This window comes from Capricornis sumatraensis, chromosome 16, assembly GCF_032405125.1.
Source record: "Capricornis sumatraensis isolate serow.1 chromosome 16, serow.2, whole genome shotgun sequence".
Taxonomy (NCBI): Eukaryota; Metazoa; Chordata; class Mammalia; order Artiodactyla; family Bovidae; genus Capricornis; species Capricornis sumatraensis.
This window is the reverse complement of record NC_091084.1, coordinates 38,604,552-38,611,124: the sequence shown is the minus strand read 5'-3', so window position 1 is coordinate 38,611,124 and position 6,573 is coordinate 38,604,552.

Here is a 6,573-nt window from a genome sequence, read left to right as displayed (position 1 = left end):
GATCCCCTCTGTCTTCACTGACTGAAGCCTCATCTAAAACTCTAAGACCAGTTTAAACTGAATTGAAGTTTTAACTCTCAAGTAGGTTGCTTTTTAGCCAGTGGACTTCTGTATTCGTCATTGGTGGTTTCTAAGTAACTTTCAGCCATCTTCAGGAATTGTGCGCTCTCTCCTCTCTCTCTTTCTCTCTGTCTGTCTGTCTGTCTTTCTCTCTCTCTCTCTCTCTCTCACATACACACACACACACACACACTCAAATACAAATGCCATTCATGCCACTGATTGGTTGACTGGCATCTTATAATTGTCTTAGAACAGAGGCCTGCATGTCCACCTCAGCTCTCTTCTTGAAGAAATGCCAATCCCTCCTGCCTTTCAGCCTGGGCAAGTCTACCTGCATTACTAACAGTTACCACATCATTTGCCCTGGAAAACTCCATGGACCTTGAACAGATATTCAAAGTGTTTAGGGGGAAAATAAAATACCTTAACAGCATTGCCAAATAACTTGTGGGGAGGGAGCCTCAGAAGTCGCCACGGGCCTGACTGGAAGCCTATGAATCTTTGCAAAGTAAAATCCTTTTAGCCCAGGCTCCCTCCAGGCCACAGAAAGTGCCCTTGAGTACATAAAGATGGATGTGAGGCTGCTGTCCACACCTCGGGCTGCAGGAGAACTTGTGCATTTTTTAAAACGATGTTTATCGGGTCTACGTTGTTTTTCCAGCTCAAAACTGAGACATGAAAATGGAATTTTTAGCCAGTAACTCATACATTTAGATTCCTGGTTTTTAGGTTTTGGAAAAAATGCACCTAGTTGTTTTCTTATTACAATACTGCTGGTTTTGTTCACCGGTCCATGTTTTTCTTGGACTGTGGTGGAGTGGAATGTTTTAAATTATGGGCTTTTGCTTTTTACCCTCCGATGTCTACTAAATAAGTCCATCGTCTAATTCTAAAATTGTGAGGCAGCAAACATGCACTTGTAGCCAACAAAGCTACATTTTTATTCCAGAAAGGGTATTTCTGTTCTAAATTTACAGCAAAATAGCTCTGAGACAAAGGCAGGATTTCGGCCAAACCAGACATGCTTCTTTATAATGGCATGTGGCTCCCAGTGAGTTGCTAAGTAGTCTACCTTACTGAAGTTTTCTCTTCATTATTAAAATCAATCGTAAGTGTTTTGAACCTTCAGTTAATGTTTAAAAAAGAAAAAAAAAAGCTATGTTTCTCTTTTTTTTTGGTCTATGTTTTGTTTTAGCCATTAGAACAAAGTTCAACAACAACAAAAATAAACCCACGCCTCTGCGAGACGAAGAAATCTGATATTATTTGGAATCAAAGACTAAGTCATATTTTTAGGCTTTCTGTACCAACAATGTTACCAATCTAAAGCAGTCGTAAATTAAATTTAAGTGAAATGGATTAAATCTCTCTCAGTAGAGCTACTGCAATTTGGCTAGACTCCCTGTCCCTTTCTTTTCTACTATAATCCTTTCAGGCAAGGAGCTGGAGGTGGTTACTGCATGACCTTCAATGCCCTTCCCAATCTACGATTTCAGGACTTCTTAATTCTGAAACCACTCTGAATCAGCAAACCTAAACTCTAATTCTCTGCCTACCTGTCTCTCAGACATCATGGCAGGTCACTGGGGTGCACTGCCTATGGTGCACTCTTAGCCAATAGGTCATGATGAAGCAGAGAACCAGGGTGAATGTCACCTCCCCTTCTAAGCAGGCATGCAAATATTGACTGTGATCCTGCCAACTCCTGGGGAAATCAAAGGTATAATGAGAAGCACTTGTTAGGACTTCTGACCCCAAATTGCTTATAAGTAAACGGCAGCAATAGAAACAAAGCCATGTCAAGGTTTAAACTCTAAACTCTAGAAAGAACCTTGGTGATCTTTCCCTTCTCCCCATGTCTTTCTTTTGTTTTTCGTTTAGAGTTTGACTTAGCTACACTACTGCTTGAAAACTGAATTGGGATGAGCATGATTGTCTGGCTGTTTGGATACTAATGATGGTACGACTTGGAGGAGGAAAGTGGTATATAGTGCCCACCATCTCCCAGCACCTGGATTAACTTCAGTTAATCAGAGGTCAGACTCTTGCTTGGCACCCAAGCAGATGGGGCGAGCACATACGTTTCTGTGTCATTAGAATGCCATGGGAAACCAGTTCAACTTACAAGGACTTCTGTCTTCCATCCTTGTTCCAAGTCACATGTCCCCATTTCATATCTACTATTTATAGATTAGTACTAGAATTTGGAATCCTAATGGAAAGTCTTGTTATTGGGAGAGAAGGGAGAAAACAACCGTCTCATGTTAACAAAACATATTCTGTAGGAATCTAACTGGTCCACCCCGATATTCTCCTCCAGTCCCTGTCTTTTGCTACTGCTTTATTAAGTTCCTGCTAGTTTTCAGCCTCAGCTCCCATATAAACACTAGCTCTGGTCTGCATTGTCCAGATCCTTAAGTTGTTCATCAAATGTATCTTCTCCTGCTGCCTCCCCAGCTCTTCCTGAGTGGCCATGTGATTCATCTTCTGTGACTTCAGAATCCACTTTTCCTATGAAGCCATGCTCAGCTCTAGTCAGGGTGAAACACCAGGAGTTCTCAATCTTTTGATGTTAAGAGAGAATTGCACAATTTTTGCTTAAGCCAGAATGCCATAGGATGCTTAGCTTGGGTGTTATATATTATAAACAAGTTGACAGATGACATCAATCACCACGTGTGGTTTGAAAGACACAAAATAGCCCTCTCTTCTCTTTTCACCCCCAATACTGATCATGTCGTAGAGTCTGGAACCCTCAAACACTTGTTCTGACCCTGGGTCACCCTGTGGAAGGTCCTTGTGAAAATGATGCAGGTAAGCTTTATGGAAATGTGCATTAGCTTGAACTTGTTTTACATAGAATTGTGAAGAATGGAATCTCAGCATTTAGAACAAGCTCTCAGAGTTGCTTGCTCCATCTGCTCAAATAACGATAATCCCCAAGGAAAACTCATCTGCTTTGTATAGTTCTGCTTCTTACAAAATCAGTCCTGGTGTAATCATCTCTAGATGGTAGAGTCATGGCTGATTTTTACATTGTCTTAGTACTTTTATTATTGTATGTTATACAAATTCTTCAATGAGCAAATTTAATTTATTTCAACTTAATTTAAGAAGTAAGCTAAACTGTTTTTAAAATAGGAAAAAGAAAGTTATTTCCTATATGAGCCAAATTCTGCATCCCTAACATTTTCCCTCATAGGTTTTGTTCTGACATCTGATCAATGAGCCTAATTCCTCTTCCTGTGACAACCCTTTATAATATCTTAAAGTATCAAGTACGTTCTTGATTCTGTTCTTTCTAAATGCAACCATTTGGTCTGCTCTCCATTTCATGTAGTTTCTGATTCCATCTCCAACCTGGTCAAATACTGAATTATCTCTAGCCTACCAGCAGTGTTTAATAGTGGTTTAGATCTGAACAAAATACAGCTAGTGTGTTTTTACTCAATGCACAAATCAGTGCAGTATCACCTCCTTTAATCTGAGCAATCTACTTCTATAAATACAGCCTTTTTAGTTTCAGTCGCAACATACTTTTGGTTTCTACTGACTTTTTATTCATCTAAAATGCTTAGGGCATTCCCAACACACACTCATGAACCCTTTTTTTTTTTTTTTTATCTTTAAACTGAACAATTGATTTTTCAAAGCTAAATAAAAGACACTGCATCCATCTTGTCACACTACCTCTTATACTTTGGATTCATTATTTTAACCCTTTAATGTTATTCTGATTCCTGGTCCTACTATGTAAGCCTCAGTGATCATTCTATGCTTTATGTCACCTGTGAATGTAGTGCTCATGAACTGATAAGCCTAAGATGGGTGAGGAGACTCACCAGTTAGAGGGACTGGCCTGTAAACCACCAGGTGATTCTGACCATGCTGGAAAAAACACCAAGAGAAGATGCCAATTAGCATATCAAAGCCTCTGGCTTCTCATTTTGTGATTTTAATTTCTTCTTTTCAGGATTGCTGTGAGTATTAAGTTTAAGATGATGCCTTGAAAGACATCTGCCATACACAGGTGCACTTTATTATTAGCTTCACTTTCCACCTTGGTAGGACTGTTTAATAGTCGGGAACCAACGTAACCGTATAATAATGTAACCCACATTTGACTAAAAGTCTTGCAGGAAAGAACCTCTGCCCTGCTTGGGGGAGCCCTGCTCAGAGTCTCCCAAAATACTGAGTAATAGGATGCCTTTCAGAAGCATACTTGAAACACCGCTTTGAGCTGTCCTTTACTTTTTCACAATGGCCCTGTGTCAACTGTCATAGTGGTGTGGAGTTTAAAATGTAATTATTTGTAATGATAATGGCATCTTATATTTATGCAGATTTGGGGAGTTCTTATCCTTTTGAATGCATAATCAAGTCTTCTGTTACTCACAGCAACTCAGTCCATCAGGATTCCTAACCAACCATACATTACAGATTAGAGACCTAATATCTAAAGAGTTCTGAGGACTTGCTCAAAGCCACATAATCAACGACTGAGCTGGCACAAAACCCAGGTCTTGTGATGACTGATTTTGTTTGTCCTCTCACTTGTACTCCACTCAAATTTATTTTGGTTCTCGGAATGACCAAACATCCCAAGGGAAAGGGCTTGGTTTAATACAATTGGGACCCATTTCTTTCTGACTTAAATTCATTTATCAGATTAGTCTGAGCAAAAAGGAAAATTCTAAGGATTGATAAGCTTTCATTAGGGGGACAGAAGGAGGGACAAGTCAAAGCTACAAGAAGTCGATTTAGACTGAGATATGACAGCAAGAAACCCAGAGAATGAAGTGGGGCAAAGTGCTGATGAAGAAACAAGGAGCACCGTAGACCATCTTTGGTAACATCACACCTGTTTCCCAAAGCCAGTTCTATGTGTAATTTTTAGATCTATGTTCTTCTGGCCCGAATCTTAAATAGGACCTTTCAGCTCTCCAATATTCTCCATGAGCCTTGGCTCACTTCTCCAAGGAACTGTATCACTCACCTGCATGCATTTGCAAAGTTATTGCTCATGGATGGTGCCAAGGAAAATACACCCACAATGTGGTCACCGTCAGGGTCTGGAAGATGTGTTTTAACACCATGGTTTTCAAGCTTTTATTTGCCAATGACCACTTTCATGTTTCCCCCCCAAGGACCTCAGAAAGTCCTACAGTGGCAGCAGCAGACAATCAGAACTTCATGAGATATTCAGGATTACCAGACACAGTCAAAGAAATTCCATTCTAAAGCACAGAAACTTTACATATTTATAGGCTCTTTGACTTGACTGGAGGCAAGTGTGCAATTTCCATTAGCCTTATTTATCTGAATATTTGTATATATTGATGCCCCATTTCTACCCACTAAGTGTCTGAAGTGACTGTATAGCAAAATACAAACACTGAAATAAAAATAAAATGAAATGAAAAAGTTGGGAAATGCAAGTATACATGGAAAATCAAGACCAAGAAAAACAGACTGGAAATATGCAACAACTGGAGAAGGAAATGGCATCCCACTTCAGTATTCTTGCTGGGAAAATCCCATGGACAGGGCAGCCTGGCAGGCCGCAGTCCATAGATCACAAAGATTTGGACACAACGGAGCACACACACATGCAATCATTAGGATCAACATGAGTGCCGTGAAAGGGCATCTTATTTCACCAAGACTGTCCTGCAACCCAGGGCAAAAATGAAAACAAAGCTAGGTCTTTGGTTTTCAGTATTCAAAAAGGAGACTCATGTGGAACTTTTTGCAACACTTAATATACGCCTAAGACTTTTGCTTTAACCTAATATTTTCAGACCTCAGGGCTTCTGCACAATAAAGTCAAAGATTCATTCTCATCTGGGCACCTGCTCCCCAACCTAACAAGTCCTTAATGAGTCCACCAGTAGTTAAAGCAAAGGAAACAGACCCATGGACCACACAGCTCTCCTGTTTTCTCCCCTGCATTAGAATTTGTAGTGAGGGAGCAGGATACCACCCCTCCCCCACAGCCACAGGCAAATCTTATAAAAAGGGTGTGAAACTTAAGAAATCATTCCATCACTGTGGTGTATATACATAGGGGTTCACATGTGCTAGAAACCGTGCCAGAATATTTACGTCTACAAATAACCAACTTGCCAGAAGTTTTAAAAAGCAGCAATAGAATTAATATTCATTCCTGGGCTTTGGGAAAGTGAGAAGTTTCAATAAAAAGTGCTGAAGTGAGCTGAAAAATACGGTAAACCAGGGTCAGCAAACTTGTTCTATAAAGTCTTGTAGATAGTAAATATTTTGGGCTTTTGCAAACCATATTTTTCCATCACAAATATTAAACTCATTGTGATGCAAAAGCAGACATAGAAAGTATGCAAATGAGTGGATGTGGCTACATTCCAATAAAATTTTTATTTACAAAAACAGGTCAAGGGCTGCATTTGGCCCACAGACCATGGTTGGGGGACCCCTGCTATAAATGGAAGCAGAAATGACATGCTATACTTTTGAACAATGACCCTAAAAAAA